The following is a 24,320-nucleotide window of genomic DNA, read 5'->3' on the forward strand; positions in this document are numbered from 1 at the left end:
GGAAGACTTTTCCTGAGAAATATATCCAGTTATGCCTAAGTGTACATGGAGCTCTGACCTGAGATGCATTTACAAATCTACCTTTACTCTACATAAGTTAAATTCATAAGAGAGAAGGTGATGTAGGCAAAATGACTAGATTCTTTGCACAATAATAACAAAGAGCAAGAAAGTTCCAAGTTCATGCTCCTCATCTTTTTTTTTTTTTTGGCCCAGTATATACTTGTAGTAGACCCACAGGTGTTCAGAGATCTTCACACGTTTTCTTCATAAAAAGGACTCCGTTCATAAAACCCAATGCTTCCATAAGAAAAAATGAGTGATAGATGTATTAAACTTTTAGAAGATGAAGCCAGAAGAATTTTCAGCTTGATCACATCCACTAATGTGGATAAACTGAAGAAGTGCTTAGAAGGAGTAGGGAGTAAAAGACAGCACTTCAGTTGCTCAATATTTCTCAGAAATTCTGTACACGCTGAAGGTAAGTTTTAAAGCATCTGAGATGTTATATGCCTAAACTTTACTTTTGAAAATAGACCCTTAATTTGATCTGTAGTTTGGATAGAGTTTTTAAACATCTGAAGACTCCACAGAGCCCTTCGTAAATGTGCATTATAGTGGAGCTTATAGCTTGAAATTGCAACAATGAATAGTAAAATGGGATTTTTTTGTAGTTTTGTGTGAAAACGTTGCACAGTAATTTAACCTACACCAAATTAATGATGGTGTTTACCTCAGAGTATCCTTTAACTGTAAAGAATGACTTTTTATTGTGGTGCCATATCACTTTATGAGTCAAAAGACTCCAGTAGTTTTAGCCTCTTTTCAGACAGCACTGTATTGTACATAAAATATTCATGATACACATACTGTTTGAAAAGCAAACCAGAAACAAACATATCCATCTCTCTGTGCAGTTGCAATGGTTAAGATGTGGAAGAGTAATTCATCCCTCTGAAAATATTAGCAAGTAATGTTAGAAAAAGAAATGTCAGCTGCACCATATGCCCTATAAATGTCATTTGTAAAATAGAGAATTTTTTTCCTCCAGAGGCTGTAGTCTAAATTGCTTACCTGACTTTTGAGGAAATTGAAAATATCTGTGATGTGATGACTTATCTTAAAAAACATAAAATCTTATTTTCTTTTATTTTTTAGTGAAAAGTACTACTCTACTACTCTACCATGGGAAAAGGTATTTTGAGGTGGTATACGTACAGAAAAACATAGTAATAAAGTAATAAGTATGAACGTTTCAATTAAAAGCCCACCTTAATTGCTGAAATATATTTTTACAAAACTCTGAAGCCATCTCAAGCCCCCTTCAAAGTTTTCCTTCCTGTAAATCCTTATCATTGCAGCAACTTTTTTTTTTTTTTTTTTTAAGATATTCTAAATCCAATCTTGTTTCACATTTCAGGCAACGGAAAGATAATGTATTTGTTTAAAAACATCTGTTTTGTTATATTGTTGTTATATTTAGACAATTTGTTCCAGACCACTTAGATTAGTTTTAAATTTTATTATCTGGCTTATATCAGAACAGGTATTAACTGTGTCACAGGAATTCGGACAAGTGGATGGTCTGATCTGCTATGGCATATGCTGCGTTAGTGCTATTCAAAATATTTTATCAAAGGCTTGTGATACACTATGGTAATAAATAAGCTTACATTAGCATAACAGTGTAAGGTTTCAAATAGGGGTTTTCGTAACACTTGGGTTTATATTATACCATCTTGAAGACTCTTATTTTTAGATAATATAACTTTCCCAGTGGAGGTCTTCTCTGTCCCTAGGGTCATGGAGACTTCCTTCCTAGGACTCTGTGCACAAGAGCAACAAGGCACCAGTTATTTGTTCATCTTTTGGATGGTTGGGATGGTCTTTAGAGTTATCTGGGGACTGGAAAGGATCTCTGTTTTCTGACGGGACTTTCCACAAATAATGACATTCTGAAGACAAAAGAGAGGGCAATGATATTTGAGAATGAAAGTATTGTAATTCAAGCTGGACTCCATGTTTACACCTCATCTTTTACAATGTTTCCAAGCCCCAGCTCTGGAGGAGGCTGGTAAATCTGAGCACAGAGCCCTGCAAGGGCAATGGCAGCGGGAAATTCCATAGAACAATCTGAATTGGGCTATTCCAAATTTCAGCAACAAATTTATGTATATTTGTGTCCAGCTTCAAGTGAAACAATAATGTTTTCTGTGGAAATAATAAATTCTCCCCAAAATCATTTAGTTTCAAAACCGTAGTTTTCAACAGAACTAATTTTTTATTTTTAATGGAAAAAAGTCAGTCTATCTTTGTACACCAGCTTTTCTTTTTTTTTACAGAAAGCACAGCTAGTTTGTACACAAATGTAAGACTAAGCATACTTGCAATTTGCACTGTGTAGTGTTCTGAGACCTTAAGCAAACTCTGATCTTGGAAGCAATCTGTTTGTTGCAGTTCATAGCTCTGTGTGGGCCAATTTGTCTTGTTTTTCTTGGTCAAAATTGTCTTGGAAACGCATACACTGCATGGCAGCCTACATGATGACCTTCTCCCAACCTACTCCACCATATCATTTTATTGGGGGAAGATAGAAGGAGTGGACAGTTTGTGATTCTACCTGGCTGCTGCTAAATAACACTATTTTAGAGGGGGGGAGGAGAAAAAAAAAGAAAAAAAAGAAGGAAGATATGTAGAGGGGTGAACATGGGAAGGTAAAAAAACCCCAGGAGGACAAATTTCAGGCTCTGTTCTCCTTGCATGTGGAAAGATCATGACTGTTTCAAGAACTCTTTTACAAATTAAGAGAATGGGTGACAGCAAGAAAATGAGAACTTTGAGATGTCTCCTTCCAGCGACCCATAGCTCAGCTTTTGTTGCTGAGGATGATGTCATATGGTATGGGATATCCCTTTGGTCAGTTGGGGTCAGCTGTCCCTGCAGTGTCCCCTCCCAACTCCTTGTGCACCCCCAGCCTACTCGCTGGTGGGGTAGTGGGAGAAGCAGAAAAGGTCTTGATGCTGTGCAAACACTGTTGTTCAGCAAAAGGTTGATTTTAACTGAATGCAGAAATGCTGAGTGGCTTACTAATAGCAAGATCAACAATAAAGTTTAACTCAAACTTTTGGTGGGTTGTAAACAGAAGATTAAAAAACATATATTCAGCCTAAAATAAACTCCAGTTCATTATTATTCCTTTATCTATCACTTATACCCAGTTAATTCCTCCTTATCCTAGCCCTGGCTGCTGTTTGTTCATAAAGAGAAGATGGAGCAGAACATCAAAATCTCCTGAGAAATCAATAAAGCTGGATCCTCTTGTGTAAATTCATTGGAAAGCCAACAAAATCATTTGTAAATTTAAAAGGTTCAGTGAAGGAAAAAAAGACTCGCTGAAGTTCAGAATAGTATATTAAAAGTACTTCTGATTATATATCATGGTGTCTGCTCTTGAGTGAGTTTTTTCAAATTGCAATAAAGAACAGATCAAATGGAATGGGTCAGTAACTCCTCATCTGTCACAAGCTACTGGATTTTTCAGATAACAGTTATTAAAATACGCTCTTGCTCATCTGTTAATTCTCCAGACATCTGTTACAGTTTTCAAACTTTCATAATTGAATCCGCAATTATGTTTAATATTAGTTTAAGGGCTCACAAAACCATGATTCTTTTCCATTCTCCAAAATTTTGTCAATAATGTATAAACAGTAATTGGAGACTTTAAATTAGAGTTCTGTCCTTGTGGCTGCAGAAGTCTTGATGTCCCCTGATTGAGAAACATGAACCTCTCTTGATCAAAGAGTTGTTACACCATACTGCCGTGGTAAATGAAGGGTAAACCTCAAAAGTTCATAGTGAGAGTTTGGATAATCATCCATAACCTGATGCGCGCACTTAAACTAGTCAGACAGAGAATTGCCCATATGATTCACAAAGCTTCTCTTTCAGATATTGACTGATTATCTCTTTCTCGCTCTGATTATGCAACTCTTGTCATGAGCAGGGGAAAAGCCATTTTTGGTCCTCTACTTTCAGAAAATATAGAATATGTGAATTGCAGAAGAAAGAAATGCTGAAGAAAAACTGAGTTAGGAAAGGATTTCTAGTGGCTGACAGATGTCTGAAAATCTTATGCTAGAATTGAAAGAGAAGAATAAACCTATCTCTGTCTCGCTCTGATTATGCAACTCTTGTCATGAGCAGGGGAAAAGCCATTTTTGGTCCTCTACTTTCAGAAAATATAGAATATGTGAATTGCAGAAGAAAGAAATGCTGAAGAAAAACTGAGTTAGGAAAGGATTTCTAGTGGCTGACAGATGTCTGAAAATCTTATGCTAGAATTGAAAGAGAAGAATAAACCTGAGGTGCCTGTTTTAGCACAGGGAAGCATTCAGTTAGCAGAATCAAGCTGCAAATAGGAAGATTTGACAATTCAGTTGGGCTAGGCAGAATCTGAGGAGTATTAAGGGGATATATGCAGGGTCAGCATGAAGTGGAAGTTCAAATTTGGGATCATTTTACTGACACACTAAGTCAGTAAAGGATTTTAATAGGACCATAGGATCAATAAAAGTTGAATAGTCTGGAGAAACAGTAGATGAATTTATAGATGAATGGTAAACAGAACAGAAAGCCAAGATCAGTTAGTTAACAGGTAAGGATGAGTTGAAAGCGAATCTTTCAGTTTTGCAGTGGCTGATTTAATATATTGTAAGTACCAACAGTGTGGCATATACCTGTTTTTAACACTACAGGGCAAAGCACAACACATCGGACAATGCAGTACTACCTCTTGTGCCATTTAATTCCTCTTCTTTCTTATAAATGTTATTTACAATTGCTATGTGAGGCCAAAAGTAATATGTCTTACTTTGGTTTTGAACACTGGCAAGGGGAGGAGGGGAAGTTTTCATTTCACCTTTTAATTTTGTCTTTTTCTTTCTATTGTCTGGGAAAATAAGTTGTTCCCAGAGCCCAAATGACATCCATCATGTGAGTTTACATACAACAAGGCAGTAGAACTAGAAGTGACAAGGACACTTAGTTATAAAAAGCTTTTGTTTTCATAAGAAAAGCCCTTGATTGGGTTATGTCTGGTCTATTTTGCATTATATTCAGTATTGTCTGCTATCAAAACATCTCAGAATATGAGCTGATGTTTGGAGACAGAACAGTGGAAATAAAAGTCCAGGTGCACTCTGGGATCAATATTAATTTTTCAAAGCCTTTAATTTCCCCTCTTTTATGCTTTTCGTTCACAGTGAATCTTGCTTCCTTTCAGGACACATAATAATGAAAATGACTTATTTATTTTCATCTAATGATCATGATTGCCACTAGTAGAATTACCTTTGAAAACATCATACTTTTATCCTCCTGCTTTCATCTTTTTGGAGGCATTAATCTTCAATGTAGGAAGAAAAGCAATATCTCAAGTCAAATCTACTCTTTCACACTATTCAGCTAGCACAGCTATTTTGGACAAAATCCACTAAATAAATTTGCAATGCCTCCTCAAAAGTAGTTTATAATAAGTACAGAGTTATGACAGTAAGCAGCAGCATAATCAAACCTTTCTTTTTATTTTTCAAAATTAGGTAACAGCATTTTAGATTATTTCTGTGCTCTGGATTCTGATCTTGGGCTGGAGAAGTCTGCAGAAATAAATTACCTGGAAAATATATTTAGTGTGACTTCTAAGTTCAATGTGTTAAAAGCATTTGATCACATACCTAAGGAACATGTTCCTGGCATACAGAATGTCTATGCCCACACAAATGTCTATAAATAAAATTAGAAGCTCCCTGATGATCATAGTGATTTGACTTTGCTGTGGTATGAGTGTCAGCATTATAGCTGTGATTGAAGGAACAGGTTTTAGACTTAGTTCTCTATTAGCAGCCTGGCCCTGTGTAAAGTTGTGACAGCCTTAATGTAATTGAAATAGGTTTCTTCTTTTTTTTCCTTCTTTTTTTTTTTCTTTTCTCCATCTATAGTTAATTTATTTCTTAATAAAGAATATTATTTCTCTGGAAAGATCTGTTTATATAACTGAGTCAGTAATGTCAAAAAAGATTTTTCACCTAAAGTCAACTGCAATGCAAAATCTCTGCAAAACAACTCTCATTTCTAGCTTGCAGTCACTCTAAGGTCATGAAGTTTAATTATATATTTGGAAAGAGAATAAATTCCTTGGACTCTAAGCTCAATATGTTGAGAATTAATTTTGCAGTGTTTTCAACATGTAGCATGCAGCCAAAACCTTCACTTGTAGACAAAGATATTGTTTGTTTGAACCCAGATATTTGGCTACAGCTGCCAAAATGCTTCTGGTCCAAAACAAACTAGATAATGCAAGAAGTCTCAGAGACAACCTGTATTCATCATTTGTGTGATGAAATGTAAGAAGACATAAAAGAAGAAACCAACCACCTGATCTTATGCTACAACTGGAGAAATATTCTCAAAATGTAAACAAAATTAGCAGAAACTCAGTGGTATTTTCTCCTTAAGAAAAACAGAAGCTTAATATGTAAGTGGAAGCTTGTGACTTCTGGTCAGTGACACAGTGGCTGCACATCTAAAGACCTCAGGGCAGCAGTGACAAATCTCCTCAACATATACTGAATCCTGATACTCTTCAGAGTTGTCCTGACTCAGCGCTGTGAAGGCATGGTGTTGCCACTACAGGGGCAGAGTACTCTGGAGGAAGCAGTGAGGCTTGAAATACTTTTTTTTTTTTCTTCTCTAGGTAAGCAGTGTAACAGATGAAAAACTTGCCAACACCTTGTTAGTGAAATTCCAAGATTCCCCATTTAACTAATTCTTTGGTGGATTCCCCCATCACGGCTGGAGGCAGCAACGGTGTAAATAAAATATGATTCAGTGGTATCTAATCTGTGTTTTGGCAAAAAAATTATTTTTTGCCTTTACATGTACATGGAACTAGATAATATTTAGGGTCCCTTCCAACCCAAACCATTCTATGATTCTATGATTCTATGCATTTGGCCTCCAAAAAAACACTTCAATTTTTAGTTTAAAATTCATTTGTATTAATTTGCAGTCAATTTCTCTTAATGTTTTCATTTTTATTTATGTATTAATACAAATTTTATTACACATTTTTTACTACAAACTCCTGGGGATGTTACAGGTCCTTGATACAAACATAATTTCTATTTCCAATATATTCTCCAAGTATTCTTGAGGCAAATCAAAATTTTAACTCAAAATACACCACCCCCACCCCCACACTGGAAGCATGCATAACATGTTTCCTATATTTTTTCCATAAATATAAACAACAGCTATATATAGTGGGAAAAACAGAAAACGAGGTTAGAGTATTAACAATTACTCCTTCAAAAGTAAGTTAATACCACTTTGCCTGGTTTCACTAAGACTATTTCCCCTAAGAAGGTTGTTCTTTATAATTTCCTTTTGGCATTTTTTTCCTTCCCTTTTGATTTAGATATGTCTTAATCCTTATTCTTCTCTAGACATGTCTGACCTTTCTCCACTAGAAGAAATGGGGCTGACAGTTTTACAGTGAGTCTTGACCCTTTTTCAGTATGTTAGTTGTCTAGACATCATCCTTTTCTTGCAACAATAAAACGAGGAATCTTAAGCTCTGAAAAGAGCTTGTGTGTGAAAAATCTTCAGCATAGAACAGTTTAGATCAAGTCTTTTGATATTCAATAAAAAAAAAAAAAAGCTCCCTTGGGCAAACTCTCTGAGACTGGGAAAATATTTATAGACACACCCCTCTCCCCACCTCACTCCTCCCAAATTTTCATTTAAGGAGGTTTGTAAGTGCTCTGGAATTGGACAATTATGTTTTTGAGATGGTCTCAGTGGAGTAGCACAATAAAAGCAGAATAATTAGCATGTACAGGCTTTAAGATGGATGTCTAACAAGGTTGGACAGTCTCTTCCACAATGTAGAAAATTCCTAATGTCCCAACGTGCATAGTTATAGCAATACTTACATTGTGCTGCTCATTGTTGATAACAGTATCGTCGGCTTTACTGCACAGAACTCATAGCAGGGGTTATGGTTTGAATAGGTAATTACACTTAATCAGAATCCAGGACTCTCTGGTATTGAGGACCACAGACCTACAATCATTTTAGAAATTTTCACAAAAAGTTTTTTTCTGAAGAGGGATTTTTATATATGTATATATATAAGCACTAGTACATTGTCATGCTGCAAAAAAGAGGATTTTTAGCTGGAGGAATAGACTCTCTCAATCTTTTTTCCAGGTGCCATCAGCTATTTAAAAAGGGCTAATACATTGCCATACCCACAAATGTCAAAAGCAAAAGCAAGCTTTTATTTCCATTCTTTTAGATCACATGTTAGTACATTCATGACGTTGATTTATTTAGAAAAAGAGCTAGAATTTCTCATCTACAGTATTCTTATTTTTTTTATCACTCCACGAGCAAAAGGATTCCTTTGCTGTCTGTCATCCTTTGTCTGAAAAACAACAATAAAATGTCTGCTATGTCACCTGTATCTAAATGACAGCAAATAATTGTCTTGTCTTTTCTTCTGAGCTAAGAGAAGGGGAAGAAGTGGAAACCTTTAGGGATTTTTGTTATTGTTGTTTAGTAGAAGCCAGTATGTGATGGGATAGACAGGTGGATGCTTTGTAAGGTCAGTTTACAGTGACCTCTTTTTATATGATGTCTAACTCTAGAGACTCATTACAAACAGATTTTCTCAAGTCTTGACACAGGTGCTTTGTTGTGAAGATCCGGGTGGCTTTACTTTTAATGCATCCATGATAAGAAAACATAACAAAGGCACATACCAAAGGAAATAAGCTTTTCCCAAGAAACCATTAATTTTTGATCTTGTCACCTGACATTTGGTTTTGTGGTACAATATGTCATTTCTTCTAGTGTCTGATTCAGTCTTAAAAGGCTACCAGCCTCATTTGCTTTTCTTTTGCTCTTTTCTTTCTTTAAAAGAGACAGTCATGTTAATCTAGTTATAATTCAGGGCTGGAGAGAGTCCAATTTATTTAAAGCTTTTAAGGAGTGGAATTAGAAATTTGGATCACATCTTGTAAATACCAATGGTCACAAACAATCATTTGTTCTACTGCTAACTATTATGACTACTAGGGAATGACTATTGTGTGACAAAATTTGTAGCATCTGGACTTAAATTAACATTTGCCTAGTATAAACCAAATATGCGAATTGCCTATGAATTTTGGATTCACAAAGGCATCTCTTGTGGTAAACAAAGGTCAAAACGAGTTGGATGGTGATCTGAAATAATAATACACCATGTGATAATGTTTATAATTAATAATCTTTACTTAAAGACTATGAAAAAAACCCAAACTCATAAATGGGCAGGCAAAGGAAATATCGTGAAGATATCCCTGCTGCTGCAACCGATACTTGAGGTAGGAACATCCACAGTGCTTCTGTGTTTACAATCTGTCTCAACCCTGAAGACAGTCATTTGAAAATACATCAGTAAAAGAAAGATGACTCACATGTGAACACTGCCTCTTCAGGTAACGGAATTAAAATTGTCCTGAACTGCTGTCTAAGAAACCAAAAGTTTCATTGGTTGTTAAAAGTAAACCAAATTGTATGTAGAAAGCTAGGAAACAAGGACATGCCTGATTGAGGAACATTTTCTTCTAGACGTGGGAAGAAAGACATATATCAGTACAGTTACAAATTTGGATTCTTGTGTTTATAACATAGAGGACAATTACAGGAAAATATTTAAAGAAATTACATATAGATGTGCTGCTACATATAGAGACCAAATTAACGTTTCTGGGCCAAGATGGACCAAAAGACAGAAAAATTCCAGTAGTTTTGCTAATTCACATTTTCTTGTTTTGGAGCAATGACTTTTTTAGCTATTTTTTGTTTTGGGGATGTTTTTTGAGATGAGATGACCCTAATATTTCCTTTTGGCTTTCTGCTTTCCCCTGCTTCTGTTTGACATTCTATTCCCTTGTTATCTTTTGCAGTCTACAAGCAACTCATGAATTCTCTTCCATTTCACTGAACTGCTGAATCCTTCAGTGTCTTGGTAGATATGGAGTCAGCCAAAGACTGTGTAGGCTGGCATCATTACTTATACTGGGGATATGAGGTCATTATTCTGCTGAACAACTTCTCTACAAACAGCAGAATCTGAGTTTAGTGGGATGTGGTTAGGCTTAGCTGGCCAGTATTCTGCAGAAAAATTTGACTTCATCTATGAAAGGTGAAAGAATGTTTTTGCAAAACCAGCATGTTAGTTAAAACCAGATGTGTTCAGTAGTCATCAAGATTTTTTTTTCTAGCCTTTTTTTTTTTAAAGTAACTCTCCTATATACTATTTTTACATGCCAAAGTAGAATTTAACCTTTTGTGAAATTTAAGAAAGTGCCTGAACCTAAATGGTGCCTTTGAGTTCCCATATATTAGGATTGGCTGAAACTTTCTGAAATTGGAAACTGGTCACACATTTTCAGAGATGGTAATTTTGTCAACAAATGCATTAAGCATTCCAAGTTCATCACATTTACTAATTCATACTAGGTCTTAGCTAAGGGATCTTCTTTAACCTAAAAGCTCAAGATTAAGCACATGCATAAATGCTTTGTTGAAAGAGGACCTAATTCTGCATAGAAAATATTTGAATTCTCATAGAATTCTAATATTCAATATTACATTTATATCTATTGCAGATTTCAGGAAGAGGTTGTTCTATGGAAATACTATAATAATATTATATGTCACTTGAAATTGAAAGCAGAAAAGTAAATTGATTTTCAGTTTTATGCAAGGGGAATCAGATGCTTAGGACTTATCATTGTTATTAGGTCTTTGCCTGTTCCTTCCTAAGTACACCCACCTGAACATTTCTCTAAATCTTCTCTATTTCCTAAAGCCAATACAGTCATTTATCCATATTCATATATTCACAAGACTTTTCAACTGTTTGTAAATTGGCATGTTAATTTTGCATACTAAAAAGAAAAACAAGTCAAGGGAGATTTAGCAAATGACAAAGTTACCATTTTCAATTAGGAAAGAAAAAAATGTTTCTATTGTTCAAAGCAGTCATTACATAAATCTATCACATAAATATGCTGAAGATATGAAAACACGTGAAACAACAAAATTGGTTTCTCTATTTTGTCAATTAAAGCTAGTATTGGATTTACACATCACTGATTTCTCGACATCATAAACTGTATAATAGTACTAATCATACTGGTTTTATGATGGCATGACTTTTAGAAAAAGGAGCATGTTGGATTTTTAATTTTTAAAAAAATTGACCTTGTTGCATTCCCAGTGGGAATTATATTAGGACACTTTTGAAATGAAGCACACCCAGGCAATTATTTTATAAAAGCTCTTAAATAGACTTGATAATCTTATTCTAGTGTTTCTAGTGTCGGTCATTTACACTTGATTAAATTGCCATAACCCAGTAAGTGTCTTTCTAATTTAAATGTATTGAAGCTTCATCTACAAAAATGTAACCTTTATTATGACCAGCATTTTAATTTAAAGTCTAGTTTCTTTTTCTGAATCTTGTTCTTTATACATAATGTACATTATTACACTTACTGAAATAGTAAGAGAATATTAAAGATGCTTGCTAAAATACTGAAATGTTTTAATCTAGTTTTACATTGTTTGTGTCACAACTTCTATTGAATTCAGTTTGGGAACTGCAAGAAAATTTCTCTAGAGTTTTTCATATGTCTATAAAATACAGTAGAGTTGCTACATCACAGTCTGGATAATAATTGGACCTTACTGGTGGATTTGAATTTTAATTATTCTGTTGAGACAAGGGACTAGCCTACCTATTACTGTTTCTGCTGATAGAATCTCTCTCCTGCATTTTAAAAATTAGAATTTCAAAGGGGAGAGTAACTCCAGAGTAAACCACTTGTAATAAATAGAGTCATCAGGCTTTACTTTTGCTATTTCTTTATACAATCTGTTTTACTATTTCTTTGCAATTTCTTTATAAAATACAAACTTTCACAATTTCTTTACACAATAAATAGTAAAATTACACCTTTGACTGGAGGTGCTAGATACTATAGGGAATCTATTTTTTCACTAGTCCAATTGGGTGGTCTATTTGCTACTGTGCCCCAGAATTTGGACATTATATTTGGGAAAATTAAGAAAACTAAGTTTGAAAATCTTGGAGCTTGCTCATGCTCAAAAAGCAATTGTTTTGGCTTGCATCATAAGCGTAGGAGTTAAAAGATTGGTCTCTCTGCAAAGGTCAGAAGACTGAAAAAAGAATTTAAAAACAGTTCTTGAGAATAGAAAATTAAAGGTTTTTTCTGCCCATACCTTTTAAAAAATATTTTTATAAGAGTATTTGAAGCACAAATCCGGAGATAATAAAATACTAAATATCAATATAATTTAAATGATATACTAAATTTAAATATAATAAATCCAAATTGTATAAAATATAATTTTAATATTTTTTTGTTTTAAATCTTCATTTTAAAGGATATTCTCCAGCTTTGGTGCCACTGGTTTATTCTTTAATTTCTTACCTTGTCTTGTTTTTTTATTAGATATAACTGTCACACCTTAAAAATGTAATAGATGACTATTTCTGCCAAGACTGTGTTAGACTTGATTTGAGGATTTTGTACAAATTAGCACACATATATTTACATATCCATACATCTTTCTGTCTTTCACTCCTTGGGGGAGGGAAGAGAATAATTTTAGATTAGATTATTTCTTTGCTGTAGTTCACTGTGTGACTGTGGAGTTCATTGTGTTAGAACAAAGGAAGGGATGGCAAACTTTAGGATAAATAGTCAAGGCCAAGGGCATAAGAAAGATTGCTTCTTTTGGTGGTAGAGTTGGCTTGTTCCAGTTTAATCTGTGTGTGAAACTATTGCCTGAGCTAAGGAAGTTTTTGTCTGGGAAAGTGCATCATCTGCTAGAGATCTACTGAGGGAGGAGAGAAACATTTCATTTCTAATCACCACCACCACTTCCAGTGTCTGGATTTTTTCTGAACAACAACACAAAAAGCATGTTGCTTTTTGCACAGCTGTTAACCAGGTCTGACTGCAGTATAGATTACCTCAGTCTCCTAGTTGAAGACTAAGAGTTTCTCTAAATGGAAATAACTTAATCACTTTGCTAGTTTATTGGCTAGTTAATTCTAGGTCTAATATTATCTCAAATTTTGTCAAGCTATCACCACTGCAGTTTCCCCAATCTTTATCAATACTGAATCACTGCTGACTAAACGAGCAAATTCTGTCAGGATCAAAGTGACTGCTTTGCCTAAAAACGTCACTTCAGCCTGTCACTGAGTGACAGGAGAGTTAGAAAAAATCTTAACAATGGATGTTATTTTTTTGTCACTATTTCAAGAATATTGATAGAAGCTGAAAGCAAACTACAGTACATTGTCAAATTTCCTATTTATTATTCTGGACGTATTCATTTCAGGATTCAGTCATTCTCTAAAAAATACAGGGTTTAAAATCGATATGCATAACAGAGAAATTGTAGAATGAAATATTTCTACAGAGTCTGAATGGCTTCAGATGAAGTAGGTAAATGTAAAATGAAAGAAGGATTCTTTTGACTGTCTTCCAGTTAAACACACAAGTTTGTAGAAAGCTGGTGAACTTGTATACTAATTAATAAATTTATACTAACATGTTAGCTACTCAGCACTGACTTGTGTATAAATACTTCATGCACTCTAAGGCTAAGGAGATGGTATTGAAAGCAGTGGAGCTGCTAGTGGTCCAATGAGTTACACCATCCTTGCTAACTGGTTGTGCACACACTGTCAGACTGTCCCGACATGCAGTAAGTAGCCCCCAGTAAAGCTTACAACTGGTAAGTAATAGTATCTCATGTAATTTGCCTGCAGTTATTTGTCCATGCTTTTCATACGAGTGTTTCATGTCCCTTCAGAAGCGCTCTTCATGGGATCAGGGCTGTCCAGACAATATCAGCATATGCTGGGGCAGAAAGAAAATGCTCACAGTAGAGTTGCTGAAGGAACTTTACCTTTAAAGCAAGTTTGTATAAAGTTTAAAAGTCCAGAGAAAATTATGTAACAGCTGTATTCATGTTGTGGAGAAAAAAAAAAAACAAACAACAAATCCAACATGCAAACAGACATTAGTGTGAAAAAGTGGGTGAACTGAAGAGGGAGCAGTTGAATTTTTCATGGATTGGCAAGCTCCAAGGGCAGTTTAATAGGAGCTAAATGGAATAATTTCACTGGAGGATGTAAACAGGAATACGGAAAGGAAAATATATAACAAGGTCAATTAACTGTGCCGCCAGGTTGTTATACCTGATTAATTTGGATGAGTGAAATGACCACTTTTAAAGATTCCTTCATGGACATAACATGATTGAAAGAAATGAACACATATTAAGCTAGCTGTTAGACGACTTAAGGCCTTCTGTCCCACTGAACTAATACAGTTCTAAACTATTGCTTAGACAACCAGCGAATAAGTAAATCCCCAAACCCTTTCTGAATCTATTAAAAAAAATCTTCCTAGTCAAAGAATCCTCTCTCTGCTTCAGCCACATTGGAAAGATACACATACACGTTACAGGCTGCCTTGCTAGTGATGAAAGTAATTATAAACCTTTCATGTTTTACTGAAGGAAATATAATGCTATTTGATCTTACTTGGGCTGACTGGTTCCTTGGTCTGCAAATGTCCCTTTTTGACCTTAGAATTTTAAACAAAGTTGACACTCTCATTACTGCATTAATGTATGCCTGCATTATTTTTTAATAATACTGTTGCAATCATTCAGGAAAGCTGGATCTTTTGTCTGGCTCCCCCACAGGATGATACAAATCTGCTAAATATATATGGAATCATTCCAACTAGCCATTTATATCAACTCCAGATAATTTCCTATATCAAGGATACATATTAATTCCAAGTGGGGACTATGAAAATCAATGTTAATGAGCCTCCCGGTGACCATAAATCTTCTTATAAGTAAGTAAATGGAACTCAGTTAAATATAAACTTTTGTATCCTCTGATTTATAAATATGATTTACCACACTATATTTAGGGGAACTAACGTTGTGCTTAGAACCAATCGGCGCCTAGGCCAATCTGTACCGGGTTTGCACACTACACGCACGCTCCTCCTCCATTCCTCTTTCTGCGTCTGCATAAAGCACCATGCTCTGCTCCCATAGCAACTGCTATTGTTTGGGGCGATATCTCTATGCATTCAAAAGGCACCTTGATTTACAGGGGCCTTTCAGAGTATCCGGTAGGAAAATATTTATTTATGTTTTAAATTCCACCGACACTGAAGAATGAAACAAAGCTGCTGGGACTGTAAGCAAAGGAGCCTGTGCCAGGCAGGGAGGGTTTGTGTCTTCCGTCTCGATCCAAATCTAGCAGTAACACACTGAAGCCAAAATCAGAGAAAGAAGCAGCATTTGTGCAGCTGCAAGTTTATCAGTGTTAACTGAGGAGTAACTAGCAAATTTTGTCAAGCTGAAATTGATAATGGGAAGGAGCTTCAATATTTGAAATAATAGACAGATTTCAGGCCGCCTGTTTATTATTTCCCCATACTTTCTTCTTATCTCCTATCTCACTCAAGGTATTTTCTTATTCTAGTGCCAGCCTGCATTATTGAAGAAGTCTTGAAAGTAGGCTGTATACATTCATGGGTTTGACTGAATGTAATAACAATTTTGAAGCAGCTGGAAGTGGGGATGAACAGTAAAGGGTAGAAAGACTATTGATTTCTATGTGTTGATAAACAATTGTTATTGGCTCTGGATAAAGGGAATTTGCAAATTTTATTTTTAGTTTTCCGTTCTCTCATCTGTAATTTTCCTGGTTCTGCACCCAAGACAGGCACAGGTACTTTTGTCTTGCACATAATGGAGACTAGAAATCATGATGAACTGGAACCTTTTCTGACAGATAGTCATGCATGTCTTCATTCTCAGTATTGTGCCAAACCTGATGGGCCCAGCAATAGTCAGCAGGCAAATTTAAGCTGGAAATGGAAGAAAGACGGCAAAAATGCATGGCATGTATTTTATTTTTGCCATCATTTTCTCAAAATTTGTTGCTCTATACATTACCAGCTTTGTTTACTCAAAATTTAAAAAAATGTATTCCCTAATTAAAATCTTCAGAATAATGTTGTTATTACTATTTATTGAAAACTTCTGTTTATTTTTTGCAGTTGTTGACTCATGGGACCTCAGAAGTAATTTCTAAAATTGCTGTGTCATTATAGGTCCTAACTTCATTGAGGCCCATTGACCCTGCAGCGTGAAATTCAATTTGGACTGCTAGACTTGGGGCTCCAGTGTATACAAAGAATTTGATCCGATTTAATAGAATTAAATTATAGATCAAAATGAATGAGGTACATCAATATTAGCCACCCCTAAGCCAATTTAAGAGCATCTACACAAGGGATTTCACTAGTTTAAATCAGTTTAAGAATTGATTTAACTAAATTGTTACAATTTCTTTCCATAAGCAGGGGACAAGTTACGTGAGGTTTATATTGGGAAGCTCTAAGCACTCACCTACAACACCAGGGATTTCAAATGTTATTGGAGTAAGCAGGTGCCCTCTAAGAACTATTATCAAGATTAGGGCTATTGTATGATGTCTGGAGGATGGGCACAGGTGACAAATACAGGGGAAACTGGGTGCCACTAGTATCATCATTATATATGTATATCTATCTATATGTATAATCAAGGCAAGATACACAGATCTGAAATTACAGGGTCTGGCAAACCTGTCAGATTCAAGAAAAGATTATGAAGCTGTTATGATAAAATTGACGGTGGATAGGAAGAGACTTTACTGTAAGTTGAAGATATCGCACAGATCAATTTTCTGGGTTTTTTTTATCCTTGAATTACCAAAATACAAGATTTTCACAGGTATGTTAACAGTGCAGCTCAAACCTCTGTTAGTGACAAAAAGAATTCAGCATCTATTCAGCATCTGTTCAGTCCTTGCCTTTCTGTTAGGAATACTAGGCAGAGTGTCAATTAATGTCACTTTTGACAATGCTTACTCAGCCTGTAGACAGCTATTCTCTAGAAACTAAATGCTCCTTCCTTCGGTTATACCTAATTGCAAAGTAGTATTTTGTCATTAAACTAGACGAGGTCTGAACTGATATTTGGGTTTCAGTTGAACTACTGCTCATAAGGACGGACTGACTGATGTCAATCACTGTCTATGCATGCTTAATAGTCACCAGCATGGAAAACCATGAAAAACTGGAACACACACATATCTCTCTGTGTGTTTGCATACATGTGTCTGTTTATAATGTACCCCAGCATTTACCAGGCCCCTAACTTTCATCATTTTTTTTGTTTTTTTCTTCTCTAAGAGAACTGTTGCAAAGGTGTCACTGTGTGGAATAGTTTTTCATCATTGACCTTATGTTTTCACATTCATTTTCAGCATTGAACTGTATTTAAGGAAGCATGAAAAATTAAGACCTGAATATTTCAAAAGCTGTCATGAAAGTGAAGATGGATGCCTGAAAAGTAAAGATTTGTCACAGAACATTAAAGAACTCCCTAGAAATCCTTAACTCCCTAGAAATCCTTAAATGTAATCCAATGGTTATAGAAAAGGACTGAAATGTAATCTATTCTTATTAAGATTAAGGAAGCCACAGCGTCCTCGATAGTCTAAACCCAAATAACTATTTTATGAAGTGAACTTTCATTTTTAAAAGTGCCATTTCAAGTGTATGGGATGCAGATGCCCAGGTGCTGGCAGCAGGGCGCTGCAGGGTCACCTCTGTGAGAAGAGGCCGGGGCTGTCCCGAGCCGGACACAGCCGGTTCCAGCCGGCTCCAACGGATGCACCGCAGGGCACCACTGAGCCCCTCAGCTAAGATAGTGATGCCTCTGGGAAAAAAAAATATTTAAGATAGGGTAAAAACCGCCATGCAGCAGTGAGAGGAGTGAGGAAAAAATGTAGAGAAACCACGCTGCAGACACCAAGGTGAGAGAAGAAAGAGGGGGAGAGGTGCTCCAGGTGCTGGAGCAGAGGTTGCCCTGCAGCCCATGGAGAGACCATGCTGGAGCAGGTTTATCCTGAAAGACTGCAGTCCATGGAGAGAACCCATGCTGGAGAAGTGAGAGGAGGAAGAGCAGCAGAGAGGAGCTGTTATGGAGTGACCACAACTCCCCGTTCCCCATCCCCCTGTGGGGGTAGGGGGAGGCAGAGGAGTCAGGAATGAAGGGGTAAAGTTGAGCCTGGAAAGAAGAGGGGGGGGGAAATGTGTTTTAGTTTTTGTCCTTGATTCTCACCATACATATATATTTTAATGAACAATAAATTAAATTAATTTTCCCCAAGTTGAGTCTGTTTTGACAGTAATTGGTAAGTGATCTCCCTGTCTTTATCTCTTTGGGATTTTTTTGTCCCACCGTCCTGTTGAGAAGGGTGAGTGAGAGAGTAGCTGGATGGGCATCAGGCAGCCAGCCAAGGTCAACCCATCACATCAATGTAAATTATAATAACATGGAATATGCATGCCCTAGAAAAACAAAACTGTGGTAACTTTTCTTTCAACACAGGTTCTGGAATTTCATAGTAGTTATGAAGACAACAACATCGCTTTAAAATGTTCCATTGTGGTTTGGTTTTGAAAGGTTGTCAGGAGAGAATAAAAATGTGACTGGTCTTCATACCTGCCACTGCAGAAAAACTGGGAAGAACAGGTTTTTTACTTATAGAAAATAGTTGAAAAGCTGTGATGATGAGAGTATAAAGTGTTGATCACATGCTGTCACTGTTGTATTCGCAACAGTAATTTAAATGAAAGAACATTAAGGAAAGGAGACAATTAGGTTCTGAACCCCCCCCCCCCCCCCCCCCCCCCCCCCCCCCCCCCCCCCCCCCCCCCCCCAAATGGTTTAAAAAGTGTCTTTGTAGCAGGTGTCTAGATTGGAAACAAATCCCAAAAAATGCATACACATGATTGCTTCCTTTGGTGACAATAAATCTGACCCAATTTGTGTATTTAATTTATTTAGTTCATTACTTTTAGATTGATTTGTTTTATGCTATGATTAGGTATAAAACTACCTGACACCTTATTCAGCATAATTACACTCAACTGACAAGAAAAGAAATGAACACAATCAAATTCTTTCTCAATTTCTCTTTTTACTCAGCTAAATCTTGTCAAAACACAGCAACTCCATTTAAAAAAAAATTTTACGTGTGTTTTTTTTTTTCCCCCAGACTTGTAATATCTAGATTTTCCATCACGTAGAGAAATAAAAATTTGGCAGAACACTATGGAAATGAATGTAAACATGAGCTAATGAAAGGTGATTCAGGTTTTATCATTTGTTTGATAGTAATATCAAAGTTGGAGGATAACCCATATCCTGAGGAATTGAGAAAGATGATGAAAATGGTAAAGCTGAAAAAGTTTTGATATGGAAAGACTGGGATTGTTTGCTTTAGAAATCAGATAAACAAGATGGGGAATAGGAAAAAGTTGTTCTGTGTCAGGAACAGAACAACATTTAATTTAATTATAAGGTGGGAAATTTAAACCCAATGAAAGGATTGCTTGTAATTAAACCACAGTATTCACTTCAGTGAAAAATTCTTGAGTCCAAGAGCTTAACATAGCAATAGGCTGATTTCCTAGATCATACAGCTCGGTCCTACATTGCTATAGGTAAAGCCTAAAAATGAAACTTGCTCTACTTCAAAAACTAGTCAAGCCTTTGGCTCATCACTATTTGTGCTGGGAGAAACTACTACCAAGGCCCACTACTGTCCAACTTTTACATGTCATACTGATAAGTTTCACTTCTTTTCCATTATTCTGTCTTCAAGGTTATCCAAATGTTCAGTATGAATCCTACATTGCTATAGGTAAAGCCTAAAAATGAAACTTGCTCTACTTCAAAAACTAGTCAAGCCTTTGGCTCATCACTATTTGTGCTGGGAGAAACTACTACCAAGGCCCACTACTGTCCAACTTTTACATGTCATACTGATAAGTTTCACTTCTTTTCCATTATTCTGTCTTCAAGGTTATCCAAATGTTCAGTATGAAATACTGTTCACCCTCTGCATTGATTGTATCTTACAAATTTTTATCTGATTTCTTAAGCACATTCCAACTTGTTTTACCAAGGTCATTAAGGATATGTTAAATGCAATCAGTGCCAAGATATTCCTTATGACTTTCACAATTATTCTGTTTGCAGTTCAATATTTTTCCTTTCAATATGGCTGTTGTCATTTCATCTTTAACCAATTTCTTGTTAAAGTTTATAATGCTTGTGCTAATTCCCATCTTTATGTCAAATAAAGACTTTTCCATATGACATTGTATCAAGTGACCTAAAATCTAAAGATTTATTGTATTTTCTTTAGTGCATTATTTGTTATTTTATCCATGATGGATCTGAAAAAAAAAATAACCACCTATTTTTGATCCCATTGCTTTCTTAGTAGATTCTTCCATTTATTGTTCCTCTTTATTTGCACATTTCTTCAATGTAAGTGCTCAAGTCCTGACTTTGCTGAGATCCATTCTTTCCTCTCTTTACAGAATACTATATTTCCTTTCCTCTAATGATATAATTATATCCCACTATTAAAAATCACCACGACTCATGCTTTCATAGGTCAGTTATTTGACAACTGTGTTTTTAATTGTCTAGTTCTTTCAATATAAACATGTCACACTCTTTTACAACTTATTTTCCAGTATAAGTCTCCATTTCTGTGCATTAATTTTTATTTTTTCTATAGGACCAATGTAAGTGTCACTGTTATTAGAAAAACATGAGGGGAAAATATAAGTATAGTTGTTTTGAGTCATGCTTAGATTGCCTTTAATATTTTCCCCTGTCAAAAAAATGCCTTTTTTCCCTTCATGTTTTTATTCATTTTTATTTAATTTATATGGTTGAAGAAACTGTTCCTATTTGGTTTTAAATCCTTTACAACACTGAATTGAGATTGTCCTTTGGGAACTGTAACTGACCACTGAGACCATCTTTCTCTTCTCAGTCATTTTATTAATTTGTTTGTTTGTTTGTTTGATGTTCATATCATTTTCAGGCTTAATATATGTTCTGAGACAATCATTTACCATTTAGGTCTGAAGTATTTTACTGTAAGAGATACATGTTCCAGATAAACTTTTACATCTTTTATGTAAAAATAAAATAAATTAAAAAAAAATCATCCAAACCCCAACATTCCAGTCCAGCTGTCTTGATTAATTTCTTTGACTTATAAGAATTGCCTATCTTGAATGAAAAAAAAAAAAGACGTTTTGTCTATCTCATATTATTTCCTTTTCATCCAAAGATAATTTCCTTAGTAACGAATTTTTGTAGCATTGATGATACTTCTCCAAACCAAGTAAAAATAGCATCCAGTCAATTAATTGATATTCTGTAAAGAAATCTGTTGGATGATGCATTCCAAAGTTATCTAAGCCTTGCCATAATTAAATTAACATAAAAAAAGCTTTAGAAAATTACTTATCAACATCTCTCTCAAGAACATAGGAACTATCATAATTAAACCGAACATTTCTGAAAGGGATCAGAAAACTCCATGCTTCAGAGCTTAGCAATGTTTTGTTGTGATACCCAGATACAATGTATTGTGCGTTATGAATGTTATCAGGCCCGGAATGAGCACCAACTTGGAGGTACTAGGATACTTGATCTATCCACCTGGTGTTCCCTTGCAGAGGGACAGCTTCCACCTCACCCTGCTTCCCACACCAGCCCTCCTGATCTCAGAAACACACCAACTTTTATTGTATAGCCAGAACAACAGGTCTGATTTATTGCCCTGCTCCAGCAGCAGTGAGCAAGCTCAAGGCTGCTTGGTAGGGACCCCTGTGTAGTCGTGTCACAAGATTTCCACACTTTACTATCCCTTTTCTTGTCATTTGACCCTCCTTTTTGCCACCCTTGTACCTCCCTTATTCTGCCCCAGACTTCTGCCAGGTAAACAACTTGTCCTTAATTACTTTTTCTCTGTCAGTCCCCATTTTGCCACACCCATACCCAAATTTGGCATTTTTGATACCTTTACCCATAATCTTGCCCTTATATGGTATTAGTGGTGGGTCCCTAGTGATCCCCTCCAATTGCCTGTGAGGCTTGGCTCCTGTAGGCATCTGTGAGATGCTACCGTCTGCTTGGTGCTATCCCTACCTCTTGTTATTTATTTATTTTAGTAGACTTTTTTGCCCTGATAAGGCTTCTTAAAATTATGCTTGAATAGAAAAGTTCAAACACCTTATTGAACAATTCCTGTGACACTTATTCTGAAATAAGCCACCTGGGAGTGTCTTTGAAGCTGATGCTTTGATGCGTCATTCATTTTCTTCCATGTTTAGTTGTAATTGCTTGGAGGTCACTGCATTTTGTCTTTATTCTACTTTCCTGTAAATTCACTTTATGCCTGTAGAATCTCTTGTTATCACTGAACTGGTAGAATAAAGTGAACAAACTAAGCCATGGCTATTTTAAGGACAAGAAAAACAACAACAAAATGTCTAATGTTGACATTTCAATGGTTATTAATGATTCATATTGTACAGTAGCTGGATAACAAGTATATAGACTTTCTTTCATTTTACTTTGAATTCAAACTCTCCAGAGACTCTCGGTAGATCTGTTTTATCTAAATGTCAGTATTCAAATAAAAAGGAACCTTCTTATCATCTCTTCTTGACCAATATACTCATGTGGGAACCAGGCACCCAAAAAGCCAAATCAGTTCATTGTCCACTGTAAAAGACAGATACTGCATGGTCAGCTGCAGTTAGCCTGAAAACAGAAATGGATTTTATGAAAAATTTTGATATTTCATCATTCATTTCCACTTGACATTAATAATGAGAAAACCAGCATCTTATCAGCAAGACATGAGTAACCCACTACTTGGAAGACTCCAGTTGGAAAGTAGAAGATCCAGGTTCAAGTCTCTGGTGCATATTTTACATAAATCAAGGAATTTAAAAACTGAACATATATGTCCTACTTCCTAAATTGGTGCTGTAACTGATTTTTTACTATTGTTGTTGCTCTGGTCTTCATCTCTCCAGTTTTACTACGAGTTTCATCCTGGGTCTGGTGAAGATCTGATGAATTTTGTTAGCAATTTTCGGTTAAAAGACAACAGTGTTTTCCCGCAGCTCTGATATTTACACTGTAAGTACGTCCAAGAGCCAAGTCTTAGAAATTAATAGCCTACAGTAAGTGAATACATTATAAATTCCAGCTACAGCTGTTATCCTCAGGGTGTCATTTCTGAATAAACTACTTTATTACTAAACATTATTAAGGATGTTCTCAGGTTGACAAACAATTTAAATGACAGCAGAATTTTCTCCACTGTTTCAGGATGATACAGAAATTTCAGATTTAGCAGGCTGGGATATTTCATCCTGAGGGGTCCGCACTTCAATCCAGCCATACAGTATTTTTCCTTTTTCTCAAAACCAATCTGATTACATAGATTCAAATGTACATTATCAATTTCCTCTAACTAGTCCACTCTGTCAAATACAGTCAAGGCAACCACAGCTCATCTCAGGTGCTATAAATCACTTTTGCTCATTGACCACGTGTTCTCAAAGTGATACATTTCCAACACTAAACAACTGTTTTACTGGTCTTTTCTCCCCTTGATATAATTTTACAGCATTCTGCATAATGGATGATAAATCTCTCACCAGCTAAAATGGTAATAGAATTTAATTCTTCTTGCAGATAGGAATTAAGATTGTGCTGTTCTTCTGTGTCCCATCATCTGGGATAATGGTAGTATTTTTTGAAACAGCAGCCACATTTTTTTCTCTTCACAAGATGTCCATGCACTAAGTGTACACAGTAAAGTTAGCAGAGGTAAGACATGCACTGTCTCAGAATTATTCTAAGGCAGGAAAATTATTTTTTTAATTATATAGGATATATATGTATATGTTTCCAAAGGAAAAGGTAAATATGTATATTTTACCTTTCAAAAGGTATGCAAATACAGCAGATGCAAATACAGCAGATTCTGGATCAGTATTTTCTTGGTGGTCTTTTTGTATATTTTATTTATATATACTAAAAAAAATATTTTCTGAAGATGTGAGAAATTAAATACTGGCATTGAATGACATTCTGTCTGGATATAATCCTCCCTACAAGGATTTTACATTATTAGTAATGAAACTATCTTAGAATTGTTTCACTCTAGCTTATTTTCTTTATGTAAG

The sequence above is a fragment of the Aptenodytes forsteri genome, unplaced genomic scaffold, assembly GCF_000699145.1.
Source record: "Aptenodytes forsteri isolate BGI_AS27 unplaced genomic scaffold, ASM69914v1 Scaffold100, whole genome shotgun sequence".
Classification (NCBI taxonomy): Eukaryota; Metazoa; Chordata; class Aves; order Sphenisciformes; family Spheniscidae; genus Aptenodytes; species Aptenodytes forsteri.